Raw genomic sequence first — 14,932 nt, forward strand, 5'->3', positions numbered from 1 at the left:
AACATGTCAGTGTTAATATATTAGATATCAATACATAGATGGGATGAATTAGGTGTCGATCATTCACAAGCTTCCTACTTCATAAGCAGCCATGCCCTTGGTAACGCAAGGACGAGTCCGAGGGGTAGACGCAGGCGCGGGCTCCTTCAGTCTCGGCACTATTTATTAAGCACCTATTGTGTGCCAGCCAGTCCCAGACTCTGCTGCCCAAGATGAACTTACATCCTCGTTGGGAGACACAGAGAATAATCTAACGAAGAAGTGAGACGATAACAGGGAGTGAGTGATAAGTGCCTGTCGGAGAAACCCAGCAAGGTAGAGGATAGAGTGACTGAGCTGAGTGGTCACAGAGCACTTCATGGGGGACATGGCATGCATGCCTAATTCAGGGGGAGGCGCATTCCAGGCTGAGAGCACAGCGAAGACAAGGCTGCCTTTGCAGGGACTGGAGGTCCATCTTGATGCCCTTCTTCTCCCGCATCCTGCCCCCCGAGCTTGCTTGTATCTCTGCGTTTCAACCTCACGGTCCAGTCGGGTCTTGTGGTTCCAGGCTGGTTTCTTCGGTTTTCTCTGCCACCTTAGCAGCTCTGCTCTCCTGCTGCCTTGAGCTCTGCCGACCATCCACCTTCTTCCACACCTGCCTTCATGCTGGCCAGCCTTGTTCTTGTCTCCCGGTTCTGTTTGCTAATTACACACCCTAGCGCGGTGCCCTGCCACAGTGAGACAAATACCTGTGGGTTACACAGCACGTCGGTTTGGTCCGTTTTGAATGATGCGGCCAGGCTTTGCTTTATCTCTTACTGCCGTCCGCCAGTGATTACTTGATCCCCAATTACCCATCTGCTTGCAAGACTGCCCTCCCTCCCTGCTACTTTGTAATCAGAGGAAGTCTCTTCTGCCCGCACACTACTCAAAGGACAGACCCCCTCTCATACCAAAGATGAACTAGAAGCAGTTTCTTTGTTTTCTAAGTTGGCCTTTAAACGTGTATTTTATGGGTGGATAAGACACAGGAAGCAAGCCTGAACCAGGGCAATGTCAGAGGTGAGGTGTCCAAGGACACTGGAAGCAGAATCGGCAGGCTCAGTCGCTGGGATGGAGGCTGGCATCGTTGAGAAGTGAGGCCAGGTTTTTAGTCTGTGGGGCTGTGCGGATGATGATACCCACGGTGGAAATGGGGGAATAAGCAAGGGAAGCGAGACCGCACCAGATGGTTGGGGGAGCCATGGGGAAACCCAAACCCCAAGTCCCTTTCTGCTCATGCGACTCCAGACAAGAGAACCATTCACATCATCTGCCAAGAAGACTGTATACCCTGTGGACTGGACTCTCCTCCTCTAGGCTATTCAGATAGTATTGTGACTTGAGATAGTCCTGAGACTTGTAAAAAGATCAGGTCCATTTGAAGAATGCCATTCAATTACCACATTTGGGTTTAAAACACCCTCCTTTCTCTCTCTCTCTCTCTCTCTCTCTCTCTCTCTCTCAAATGTTAATGCCCCAGGGAGGAAAGAGGAGGATGCCTAGGCAAGGAGGAGAGTTCTCACTTTCCGTTTCTCCCACTCCAGGGTGTGGAGCGCCGGAGAGGAGCCCAGCCTTTGTGTGGACCCTCCACACAAAGGACATCAGATAGAGGACATCGGATAGAGGACATCGGATAAAGGAAGACGTCGCATTACAAGGTGGACTTTGCCTGGAGACCCTCAGTGCTGTTGAAGGGGGCTGTCCGAGGGGCGACAGGGACGTTAACTTCCAGGTAGGTGTCTCAACCCCTTTAGAAATGTTGGCCGAGGGGCGCCTGGGTGGCGCAGTCGGTTAAGCGTCCGACTTCAGCCAGGTCACGATCTCGCGGTCCGTGGGTTCGAGCCCCGCGTCGGGCTCTGGGCTGATGGCTCAGAGCCTGGAGCCTGTTTCCGATTCTGTGTCTCCCTCTCTCTCTGACCCTCCCCCATTCATGCTCTGTCTCTCTCTGTCCCAAAAATAAATAAAAAACGTTGAAAAAAAAATTAAAAAAAAAAAAAATGTTGGCCGAGACAGAAACTAGACACACCCTCGAGGGATTTCATACTCGGGTATGAAACCCTCAAGGACACATTTAAGGAAAATGAAAAACTGATTCTACTTGTGATTCCCTCACCAGCACCTCTCTCCTTTACAAGGAAATTACTGTGTTCTGATGGGATTTTTGTTTTAATGGTGAGACGAAACCGTAACCCTCATTTTCCAGAGACCCCTGTGGACACTGACAACAAGGAATCACAGGGGATGGGGCAGTCCCAGTGGGTTCTTCATGTTGGAATTTTCTGCTTACTCCTGCCTTCCCATTTTTAATTAAAAATAGCTTTTATTTGCCTATTACTTCATTCTATGATTAGATTTTTATGTGTTCAACTTAGAAAGAAGTGTAAATACAAGAGACACCACGAAGAGAATGAGAATTGCCATTACTTACGAGATAATCGTTATTTACAACGTGGGGTGTATTTTTACTCTCACTTCTCACCGCGTCTATAAACATTTGTTTGTAAAGGAGAAAAGAAGAAAATAGTGGTTTATTCTCATATTGAAACCTAGGGTTGTTTTTTTTTTTTTTCACTCGCATTATCTATAGATTGCCATGTATTAAAAATCCTTCTGCACATTTTTCTATTGGTTGCTTGGTGTCCTGCCCCATTTAATCCATCTCCCAGGGTTGAAAATTAGTATTTTTTTCTAACTTTTCTACGTCACAGTGACTCCACCATAACCACTTGGAATATCTTTGTCAGTAGACCTTTGTATACATTCTTTTTTTTTTTTTTAAGTTTATTTATTATTTTGAGAGGCAGACAGAGAGAGAGAGAGAGAGAAAGTGCAGGAGGGGCAGAAAGAGCCCTAAGCAGGCTCCACACAGAACCCCATGCGGGGCTCAAACCTACGGAACCGTAACACGCATTCCCTGAGCCGGAACCAAGAGTTGGCCACATGACCAACTGAGCCACCCAGGCGCCCCTCTTTGTATACATTCCTATTTATTTCTTCAGGATAATTTCTTACAAACAGCCCTTTTGAATCAAAAGACATGCACATTGGGGGGCGCCCGACACTCCCCTTTGTCTTCAGAAAGGCTGCCAAACACCAGCAGCACAAACACGTGTTATTTCTCTGCGTCTTCGCAAACACCAGCTATTTTAGTTTGAAGGTTCTGGAGACATAGCAGCTCAGTGCCTCGCTCTGCATTCCCCTCGCTGCCGGTTTCTGTCTGTTTCTCTTCTTTTGCGACATCACTGCTCACAAGAGGTGGCACCACGGAGCGGTCAGGGACCGCCTGGGCTCCACTTCTGTCTCACTCAGCAGCTGTCCGATCTCGAACGAGGAAACTGCACCTCAGTTTCTGTGTCCGCAAAACGGGATAGCATGGAGCTCAGAGAGGCACTGCAAGAATTCAGTGAGTTTAATGCAAATCCCCCCAGCTCATGATAAGCACTTCTGTTAGCTGTTGTTTGCCCATGAAATAAACAGATGTAGAAGAGTAATATACGAGGGGCCCCCGGGTGGCTCAGCGGGTTAAGCGTCAGACTCTTGATTTCGGCTCACGTCACGATCTTGCGGTTTGTGAGTTCAAGCTCCGCATTGAGCCCCGCATCGGGCTCCTGGCTGACAGTGCAGAGCCTGCTTGGGACATTCTCTCTCCCCGTCTCTCTGCCCCACCCCCCACCCCCCGCTCTCTCTTCTCTCTGTCTCTCTCTCATAATAAATAAATACACTTTGAAAATAAAAATAAAAAAGAATATACCTTTGGGGTGCCTGGCTGGCTCGATCAGTAGGGCACGAGGCTCTCGATCTCAGTATCATGAGTTCAAGCCCCACATCGGGCATGGGGACTACTTAAAATAAAAATTAAAAAACAATACTACACCTTCATCATATACTTTGCAAGTATTTTTCCTTCATTTTTTTTAGAATTTTTCATAATAAAGTCTTTTTTTGAGAGGTTTGACAGGAATAGGGAAGGAGGTCTTTAAAATGACACCTTTTTTTTTTTTTTCCAAATGTCATCACTGTTAGTTTAATATTTGTGTCTCCTAAAGGATTTGGGCAGGAGAATTCAAGATTTACATCTGGAATTTTTTTCCTAGTTGGGGGTGGGAGCGATGTTCCTGACCCTAAGCAGACTCAGTACAGCACTTATTCTTTTCCTATGATGTTCCTTCATCAGAGCAGAGAACGCTTACAGGGACTGGTATCTATCTTCCACAATGGTGTGGAAGGAAAAAGGAAGTTGACTCTGAACGCAGGGGTTTGGGTCCACCCCCCGACCCCGCACAGTTGAAAATCCATGTGGAGCTTTTGAGGCCACCAGAATGGAACTACTAATAGCCTACTGTTGACTGAAAGCCTTACTGATAACATAATGCATAAATATCTTATATCTTATTTGTATTATATACTGTCTTCTTACTAGAAAGTAAGCTAGAGGAAGAAATGTTTGTAAGAAAATCATGAGGAAGAGAAAGTACAGTTATAGTGCTGGATTTTATAGTGTTTATAAGGAAAAAAATCTGCATGTAAGTGGACCCATGCAGTTCAAAATCATGTTGTTCATGGTCAACTGTAGTTGCTTTTACCATTCCAAAGGGTAAAAGTTACCAGGATGTAAGTTTAGGCTTAATCTAAGAAAGAACTTTTTAACCACCAACGTGGGCTGCCTGGGAGGCAGTGATCCACCTGAATAGATGAATTCAAGCACAGATTGAACACGGAGCAGAGGCAAAAGCCTGGATTAGATGAACGAGAGGTCTTCTCGTAATTTAAGACTTATTTCCCCCACAATTCAATCTGTGCACCAATATTCCTGGCTCTTAAATGCCTGATCAGAAGCTGTATTAGCCCTCTCTGGTCTCCCCTTTCCACCAGACTGCCAGACTCCCCACCAACTTCCCAGGGAGTGGGGATGTCCAAGAGAAGTGGGGAGCACTGATTTTCCTTGACCCCTTTGTACCTGGCCACATTGATCCAAGTCTGGTCTCCCTAAGTCAAAGTTTTCCCCATTATCCCAAAGAGCTCCTTTCCTATCACTGTTGAAACTCGGTGATTTCAGTATCTGCCTGAAAAAAAAAATGCCCAGAAATAACAAGCCAAGTAATTTATTTGCAGGAATGTTCGGAAAGATTCATTGGAGTAGTTCCATCCCATGTAGGTCACATGTCACATTCCATGTAGGTGTTGATAGAAATCCCAGACCCTAGATAGTGTTCTCTACATATGTGGAATTAGGATAACCTGAGAGTAAATGTGGAGTCACTTCTAAAACCTCACGATTGTGAGTACCAGGTGGGGTCATGTTCTACTGTAACCCACCCTGACTTTCAGGGCCTACACCATGATAACTGTAGCTTGCTATTTCTTCAATTATCTGTAACCCCGAAAAATGGGGGCGCTTGGCTGGCTCAGTTGGTGGAGTGTGCAACTCTTTTTTTTTTTTAATTGTTTGTTTGTTTGTTTATTGAGAGAGAGACAGGGAGCAAGCAGGGGAGGGGCAGAGAGAGAGAGGGAGACACAGAATCCGAAGCAGGCTCCAGGCTCCCAGCTGTCAGCACAGAGCCCGATGCGGGGCTCAAACTCACAAACTGTGAGATCATGACCTGAGCCCAAAGTCGGACGCTTAACCGACTGAGCCACCCAGGCGCCCCATCGACTCTTGCTTGATCTCAGCGTTGTGAGTTCGAGCTCCACGTTGGGTGTAGAGATTACTTTAAAACAAAATAAATAAATCTTTAAAAATAAAGTAAAAAAATAAAACCCCTAAGAATGGACACCAACTCAAGGAATGGATTGCCTTAAAATCAAGTCCTGGGAAGACCTTTTATCCCAACTGCTTAAGAAATGGGGTGATTTGATTGGAAGCCACAGTGAGGCAGATGGTGAGGCGGCTGGATGCAGAATTGGAAAGGAGCCCGTGGGGGAGGCAATGGTGGAAAATCGTTGGCCCTCATGACCTTCCCACACACAGCCACCACGAGGTCCTGGCCAGGCAGCCCCTCCTCCGCTTCACATTCATATTGTCAAGTCCCTTCTGTAAGTTTCTTTTTCCTTTATTTTAATCTGATCGTCTAACAGTAAAATGTAGTTAGGAAGGGACGAAGCAAACAACACTCCTCCCAGAGCTCGGGGTCCTCAGGGAGCATCGTACAAATGTAAATTGTCATCCTCTTAACCACAATCAGCACTACAGCCCAGAGCCCCCAGCCCCCCAGGGTGGCCCTTCCTCCGTAAACAAGAGGACACAAACCCAGAAATGTTTCTTGACTAACCAGAAACAGTCAAGGACAAGAATCTCTTGGAAAACTTCACCCTCAGCCAGTGGCATCCAGGCCGGGCCTGGGCTCCTCCTCTGCTGGCCTGTGTCACTCACACCCCCAGGCGGCCATCTTGCCAGTTGAAAATAATTAGCCTTTGATTAGTGCTGGTTGTGTTTTCATCCGCTCCATCTCCAAATTCCTGTAATTTCCATTTCATCCAATTAGTATATTTTGGCCCATTCTCTTCCAGCAGGCTGAGAACAGAGACATCACCCACAGAAATAACAGCCTGATTTCTAATAAATCAGGTGACACAGCTATTTAGGGTGAGCTCCAGCTGCATTTTCCCAAGACCTTCAAACTTTGGTTCATCTAAGATTCTGGTTCTATCCTGAAAGGAATGCCATCTCAAGAAAGAGATTACCTTAAATCGAGTTTCTGGGAAGAATATTTTGATAGAGCTATCACATTCTAATTCTAGTTAAGGTGTTGAATGATATATGCATGGATAGCCTTCCATTTTACAAGCATCCCCCCCACAATGCTTACACCATTGTTGGGGAGACAGAGGGACCTTCAGTGCTTTATCAAAGTGTGAACTGCACAACACGGGTCCTGTGAGCCCTTCCCCCAAAATAAGTTCCCCATGGCAAGAAGTTTTACACGTGAAGGAGCCTCAGCTTCGTTTAATCCAGTATTTCCCAAACTTACTCAATGGGGAAACCTTTTGTGAAGGCAGCACTTAGCCAGGTACAGAGTAGACACTCAGTAAACATCTGTCAAATGAATAACAGAATTTTCCAAAGAATAACACACCGAGAGATGCTGCTTTAAACCAAAGGATATATAGTACGGGAATATTAAATTTAGAATTGAGGAGATATATTTTTGGATAGGTGACCCTTACTATGTGTACCCGTAGCCAACCCTGCTTTGAGGTGGCCTTGGTTCCATGAGTGTCAACTCCTTGAGGGACGAGATTGTGTCTTTTCATCCTTTTATCTATTCCTAGCATGGAGCAGAGTGCCTGGTGCCTAGTAGGCACACTTAATAAATGCTGGAGGGAATTAATAAGTAATTAATGCTTCGAGGATGAATAAATTAACAAATAAATATCACCGTTAGTGTGAGACTCTCCCACCTAAGAAAGGAGTTCTTCTGAGGAATTCTTAGAAGTCATCTCGTCCAGCCCTTAATCTATAGTTGAAGGAGCTGAGGCCAATAGAGAATTCAGTGGTTTGTCTGAGATCACACACTGAAATAGTCATAAATGTGCATTATGATTACTCTTTTCAAAATAATACCTAATGCTGCACCAGTAATCCAACCAGCTTGGCTTGTTTTAGACTATATGCTGATACTATCCTCCTTATAGTTAGCCAACTTCTTCAATTAAGCAAATACCACATGCAGGCACCATTGTTAACTTACCGCGAAAATACCAACAATTCTATTACAAATACGTTTAATATTATTAGCTCCAAGGGGCACCTGGGTGGTTCAGTCAGTTAAGCGTCTGACTTCCGCCCAGGTCATGATCTTGTGGATTGTGAGTTCAGGACCCTCATCAGGCTCTCTGCTGATGGCTCAGAGCCTGGAGCCTGCTTCGGATTCTGTGTCTCCCTCTCTCTCTCTCTGCCCCTCCCCCTCATGCTCTGTCTTTCTCTTTCTTTCTCTCTCTCTCCAAAATAAATAAACATAAAAAAAATTTTTTTAATACTGTTAGCTCCAAGAACAGAAATGTTCAAATATCTGAAAGATGTTTAACTTTGGTACAATCACTGTAATAATCAGATTATCCGGGGAGTTTTTCCCTTCAATATTTCTTACATTTTATAGAAGCTTTTTTTTTTTTAACTCCCCTTTAAATCCTTTGAAAGCTCAGAAGAACTCACATCTATTCCCTTCTGAAATGTACTTATTCTTCAGGGAATGGTGGGAGGTTTGTTTTGCTACCAGAAGGATGAATGATTCTTGACAAACTTCTGGCCTTTTCCTGGTGAAAGCTGAAGCTGGATAATTGGTTTGGCCAGTGGAGTATTGAGCTGGTCTACAGAAAGCCTAAGGGACTCTCTCTAACCTCTCCATCCCAGTTTTCTTACCTTCACACTTGCCAAGTCCAAATAAAAAAGAGACCAGGTGATGTAATTTTAGGAGCAACAAATTGGCCGTTATGTGCAAAAATATTTCCTCACTATTTCCCTCAGTTACTAAATTGTACAATAGGATTTTAATAATTTGGATGAAAGTTTTGGCCACACCTTCCAGTTCACAAAATATCATGGTGTGTGAACGTTTATAATAGCGATTAACAGAACAAGGTTTGAGCTAGACAGTTAAGGGTTGGGGGCGCCCAGGTGGCCCAGTTGGTTAAGCATCCAACTTCAGCTCAGGTCACAATTTCATGTCCATGGGTTCGAGCCCCATGTCAGGCTCTGTGCCGACAGCTCGGGGCCTGGAGCCTGCTTCGGATTCTGGGTCTCCCTCTCTCTCTGCCCCTCCCCCACTCGCACTCTGTCTCTCGAAAATAAATAAAATGTTAAAACATTTTTTTTTAAAGAGTTGGTGTTCCAGCTTTGCCATTTGTTAGATGCAGAGCTCTAAACACATGATGTGAGCCTTTATTTCCTAGCTTGTAAGAAACGGGAATGAGACAGTATCCACCTCAAATGAATATTGTGAAGTCCTACAAATACAGAAATGCGTGTAAAATGATTAACGTGTGCCTGGCTCTGTAAGTAGTAGTGACTGTAATATGAATCACTGTCTCTTTCTGTCACCTGATTTTGCCAAATGGAGAAAGGGAAACAGCGTTCAAAACTCCCAACTCCACCCATTTTCATGTTTGCCAACGTCGAGGACAAGCAGAGAACCAAGATCTTTTGATCTTGGTCAAAATGTGAGACTCAGCTGTGAAAGGGTGTGCGGGGTGCCCGGACGAGTGAGAGGGCCACAGAGAGCAGGGGTAGCAAGTTCTCAAGACACATTTCGAGAACCAAAGACAGACGTCACCAACCCTCCAATTTTGCTGAGGGTCTGCTCGGGCTACCTCGATATATGACTATTTTCTAATCGCTCGAGCCCATCAAGGGTCAGTGAAGACAATCCATTACCCGCTATTAACGTCAAAAATCAATAGATCTATGGCACCGAGTTTATGCCTGTAGAGACTGCTTATCTTTCAGATTCCTTCAATTACTATTGATTAAATGGGACCAGAGCACATTTACTATGTCGACTGCATACCAGGCACTGTGCTGCTTTCTGGGAACACCAAACGAACAAGCCATGACTGTGCCCTCACAGGGTCACACCAAGGATGAGACCGATCCACGAACAAGTCACCGCAATGTGACACGGTGCGTGCGCACTGTAAGGGGGACAGGAGCAAAGAAGTGTAGCGAAAGGGAAGAAGAGAGGTCCCGTCTTTTCCTGAGCACTTGGCGGAGACAGATGACTCCTGGGAGCATCTAGGTGAATCAGAAGCTGGTCCCAGTGAAGACAGAGGAGAGTCATTATTGGAAGAGAGGGAAGAAGGGCCCTCAGAACAGGCTGGGTAGCCATGCTGAAGACCCATGCCCTGGCACCGGCTTGCTCAGCTGTGACACTAAGTCGCGGTGTGACCTTAGACAAATTACTATGTGTCATCATGCCTCGGCTTCTTCATCTGCAAAACAGGAACGATAAAGGGTCTACTTCATGGGGTATTTTATGAGATATAAAGTGCTCAGAGTAGCGCCTCTACGGAAGATCCTTACAAATGGAAACCATTATCATCCACAAGTGAGCATACGATGCAGTCTGAATCCAGCCCAGCAGTAGTTGGAACAAATAAAAGTAACAGTTAAATAAGTAAACAAAACAAAACGACAACAAACAGCAACAACGAAAACAACTTTGTTTCTAAGTAGTTCCGCAAGTCCTGCTTCACCAGGCAGCACCCAGTAGCATTTATTTTGTTTTTAAGTTCCTATTTTAATTCCAGTTAGTTAAAATGCAGTGTTACGTTAGTTTCACATGTGTGCAATATAGTAACTCAACACTTCCATATATCACCCTGTGCTCATCACAAGTGCACTCCTTAATCCCCGCCACCTATTTAACCCATCCCCCCACCCACCTCCCTCTGGTAACCATCAGTTTGTTCTCTGTAGTTAAGAGTCTCTTTCTTGATTTGTCTCGCTCTCTCTTTTTTTCCTTTTGCTTGTTTGTTTTGTTATTTAAATTCCACATATGAGTGAACTCATATGGTGTTTGTCTTTCTCTGACTGACTTATTTCCCTTAGCATTATACTCTCTAGATCCATCCGTGTCGTTGCAAATGGCAAGATTCCATTCTTTTTTATGGCTGAGTAATATTCCATTATGTAGATATTCTGTATTCATGCATCAATTGAAAGACACTTGGGCTGCTTCCGTATCTTGGCTATTGTAAATAATGCTGCAGTAAATGTTGAGATACATGTATACCTTTGAATTAGTGTTCTTGTATTCCTTTTTTTTTTTTTTTTTAATGTTCATTTTTGAGAGAGAGAGTGAGAGAGACAGTACAAACACAGAAGGGGCAGAGAGAGAGGAAGACACAGAATATGAGGCAGGCTCCAGGCTCCGAGCTGTCAGCACAGAGCCCAACACGGGGCTTGAACCCATGAAATGTGAGATCATGACCCGAGCCGAAGTCAGACGCTTACCAGACTGAGCCACCCCGGCACCCCAGTGTTCTTGTATTCTTTGGGTATATACCCAGTAGTGCAATTGCTGGGTCATAAGGTAGTTCTGTTTTTAATTTTTTTGATGAACCTCCGTACTGTTTTCCACAGTGGCTGCACCAGTTTGCATTCCCACCAACAGTGCAAGAGGGTTCCTTGGTCTCTACATCCTCGCCAATGCTCGTTGTCTCTTATGTTCTTTTTATTTTAGCCATTCTGACAGGTGCGAGGTGATATCTCATTGCAGTTTTTATTTGCATTTTCCTGATGATGAGTGATGTTGAGCATCTTTTTATGTGTCTGTCAGCCATCTGGATGTCTTCTTTGGAGAAATGTCTGTTCATTTCTTCCTCTCATGTTGTAATTGGATTATTTGGGGTTTTTTGGGTGTTGAGTTGTATAAGTTCTTTATATGTTTTAGATACTGACCCTTTATCATTTGCAAATATCTTACCCTGTTCAACAGGGTACCCTTCAGTTTTGTTGATTGTTTCCTTCACTAGCACTGGTAACATTTATATAATAGGTACTTATACTCAAAAACAACCTAGCATTTTGTATTGTAATGTTGCCCATAAACCCATTCTTCTACAAGAAAAGAAGTAAACGGCCTCAGGCAAATCTTATTTGACCTCTCTAAGTCTCAGTTTCTTCATCTATAAAATGAGAAAATTGTACTATCTTGTCATGAATGCTTTGTCAAGCTTTTTATGCTTCTATTATTACTGACTATATCTGTGACTATAGAGGTAAGGTAAACCCAAAATTTATGGATTAGAGAAGTTTAATATAAATTCTAAGAGAAGGGGGCACCTGGGTAGCCCAGTCGGTTAAGCGTCTGACTTCAGCTCAGGTCAGGATCTCACCGCTGGTGAGTTCGCACCCCGTGTCGGCCTCTGTGCTGACAGCTTGGAGCCTGGAGCCTGCCTCAGATTCTGTGTCCCCCTCTCTCTGCCCCTCACCCGCTCACGCTCTGTCTCTCTCTGTCCCCAGAATAAATAAACACTAAAAAAAAAAATTTTTTTTTAATTCTAAGAGAAAAACCAGGAGGGAAAAAAAGAAAAGAAAAAACCAAAATCTGGAATGGTAAATTACTACTTGATTTCTAGGACTTTACACAGATTACTCGTAACTAACTTTTCAGTACGTGAACTTATTACGTTGACTTTTTTTTAAGTTTATTTATTTTTTTAAGTAATCTGTATACCCAATGTAGGGCTCAAACCCACAACCCCAAGATTAAGAGTCACATGTTCTAGGACACCTGGGTGGCTCAGTTGGTTGAGAATCCAACTGTTGATTTTGGCTTGGGTCATGATCTCACAGTTCATGGGTTCAAGCCATACGTTGGGGCTCTGTGCTGACAGTGCAGAACCTGTTTGGGATTCTCTCTCCCTCTTTCTGCCCTTCCCCTGATAGTTCTCTCTCTCTCTCTCTCTCTCTCTCTCTCTCTCTCTCCTTCAAAATAAATAAATAAACTTAAAAAAAAAAGTTATAAGTTCTTCTGACTGAGCCAGCCAGGTGCTCCTTATCACCTTGGCTTTTGACAAGTTGTAAGTGATGCTGGTGAATGGATTTGTTGGGGTCTTCAGTCATCAAGTGCTTCTCTGGATCACAGACTTGGCAAGGGACCAAGGTGAGCAGTAGGAAGGCGAGGTGCACCTCTAGGAAGGAGATTATGGGAGCAAGTCAAACCCAGGTAGCAGCCTGGAGGCTGTGGCCAAAAGAGAGCCAGGACTGAAGTTATGGTTGACTGGGTGATGGCTCAAAATCCATGAAGTCATAGGAACATTGTAGCAGATACAGAAGGATGAATTGCCATGTATGAGCAAAACCGATAAACAAGAAAACAGGCATTGTCAGCCATCAACAAAGCAGGCTAAAGTGGGAACAAAGGAGAAACAATAACTCCAAAGAAATTTTGATTCTGAAGGACATTGCAGGCCCATCTAGATGATTCTTATAGTCTTCCTGCCATGTCAGGGTCAATCTAAAGTCTCAGCCAGTCTCAGGACTATGATTAAAGGCAGTAACACAATGGCATCTAGGTGTAGAAAGTATGTGGACTGCAAAATTGGGGCAGACCTTCAACATTCCATAGATCAAGGGTGAGACATCTGGTGAGATTACTTGGAATGAGCAGCCCTACAGCAAGAAGAACCTGGAGGCTGAACAGCCTTTTGGAAAACAACAGACCCAGAGGAATGCCAGCTGAAAACAGAGTCAAGAGCCAGAAATGGGTTAGAAGCTATAGAGATAAAAGTTGAGGGGCGCCTGGGTGGCTTGGTCGGTTAAGCGTCCGACTTCAGCTCAGGTCATGATCTCACAATCCGTGAGTTCAAGCCCCACGTCGGGCTCTGTGCTGACAGCTCAGAGCCTGGAGCCTGCTTCGGATTCTGTGTCTCCCTCTCTCTCTGCCCCTCCCCTGTTCATTCTCTGTCTCTCTCTGTCTCAAAAATAAATAAACGTTAAAAAAAATTTAAAAAAAAAGTTGAAATTGAGGGGTGCCTGCTGGCTCAGTTGGAGGAGCATGTGACTCTTGACCTTGGAGTCGTGAGTTTGAGCCCCACGTGAGGTATAGAGATTACGTAAATAAATAAAACTTAAAAGAAAAAAGTTTGAACACCTAAGCTTAGGAGCATTAATTTATTTATTCATACTATAAATATTTACTGAGCCTCTTATATATACAAGGCATAATTAATCCAATGACAAGAGAGACCTAGATATGCCTGGCAGGCACATACATACATACATACATACATACATACATACATAGATTTTATTTTTATTTATTTATTTATTTAAAGAGAAGGAGACCTATATTTCTTTTTTTTAATTTTTTTTTTTGACATTCATTTTTGAGAGACAGAGAGAGACAGAGTGCAAGTGTGGGTGGTGCAGAGAGAGAGGGAAATACAGAATCCGAAGCAGGCTCCAGGCTCTGAGCTGTCAGCACAGAGCCCGACGCAGGGCTCAAACTCACAAGCCATGAGATCATGACCTGAGCCAAAGTTGAGCGCTTAACCAACTGAGCTACGCAGGTGCCCTTTGAGATCTATATTTTTCCTGTCATCACAGGACTTGGATGATTGGAGGATTCTCTTTAACACTGGAGGATTCAGACTAAAAAATTAGGAAGTTGTAATGCAATATGGTAAGTGTTTTGATTCAAGATCACACACAATGCTCTGGTAACGCAGAGGAGGATCACCTAACCCAAACCTGGAGAATGAGGCAGGTTAAACTGAGTTCTAAAGGATGAACAGCAGTTGATCAGACAAAAAGCCTGGTGGGAGCAGTTAGAGAAGATGGACAGAGGTTTGGAAGAGTGTCCTTATGTTCCAGATATCTGCAAATTTCAAAGGTGAGAGGCACACATTCTAAGAATCCTAAACGTGAAACTAATAAAATAGACCCATGTCCTATAATTAAGTAAATAATGCGACAGAATTATCCTAGGACATTCTAACATATCCCTCTTCAGTAATTATTAGAATAAAAAAAAATCAGCAAGAATGTCTGTAATTTGAATAGCAAGATTAAGAAACTGACCTAGGGTATATAAATAGAACACTCCACCCCAAAGTTGCAGCATACATACTTTTTTCAAGTGCATAGGAGACATTTACATACAGTTAATCACATCCTACATCATGAAGGAGGTCCTAACAACTTTCTGATGATTGAAATAAACAATGCTTTCCCTGGCCAAAATGTAATTATGTTAGAAATCATTAACAGAAGTTTAAAATCTCTATATTGGTGGAAAGTAAGAAACATAATTCTAAATAACTCATGGGTTAGGGGCACCTGAGTGGCTCAGTCGGTTAAGCATCAGACTCTTGATTTCGGCTCAGGTCATGATCTCACAGTTTGTGAGTTTGAGCCCCACATCGGGCTCTGCGCTGACAGCATGGAGCCTGCTTGGGATTCTCTCTT

The 14,932-nt window shown here is 44.0% G+C and overlaps 1 protein-coding gene across 2 annotated transcripts in view; it reads left to right on the forward strand.

Annotated features, from left to right (window-relative positions):
- The window catches only part of XRCC2 (X-ray repair cross complementing 2), a 178,772-nt gene that overhangs the window by 91,315 nt on the left and 72,525 nt on the right, over positions 1–14,932 (forward strand). For both annotated transcript variants that reach the window (XR_003417602.2, XR_008296537.1), the window contains one exon: positions 1,569–1,756. The gene's annotated coding sequence lies outside the window, so the exon portion shown is untranslated. The remainder of the gene's footprint in view (positions 1–1,568; positions 1,757–14,932) is intronic.

This window comes from Acinonyx jubatus, chromosome A2 (genome assembly GCF_027475565.1).
Source record: "Acinonyx jubatus isolate Ajub_Pintada_27869175 chromosome A2, VMU_Ajub_asm_v1.0, whole genome shotgun sequence".
Taxonomy (NCBI): Eukaryota; Metazoa; Chordata; class Mammalia; order Carnivora; family Felidae; genus Acinonyx; species Acinonyx jubatus.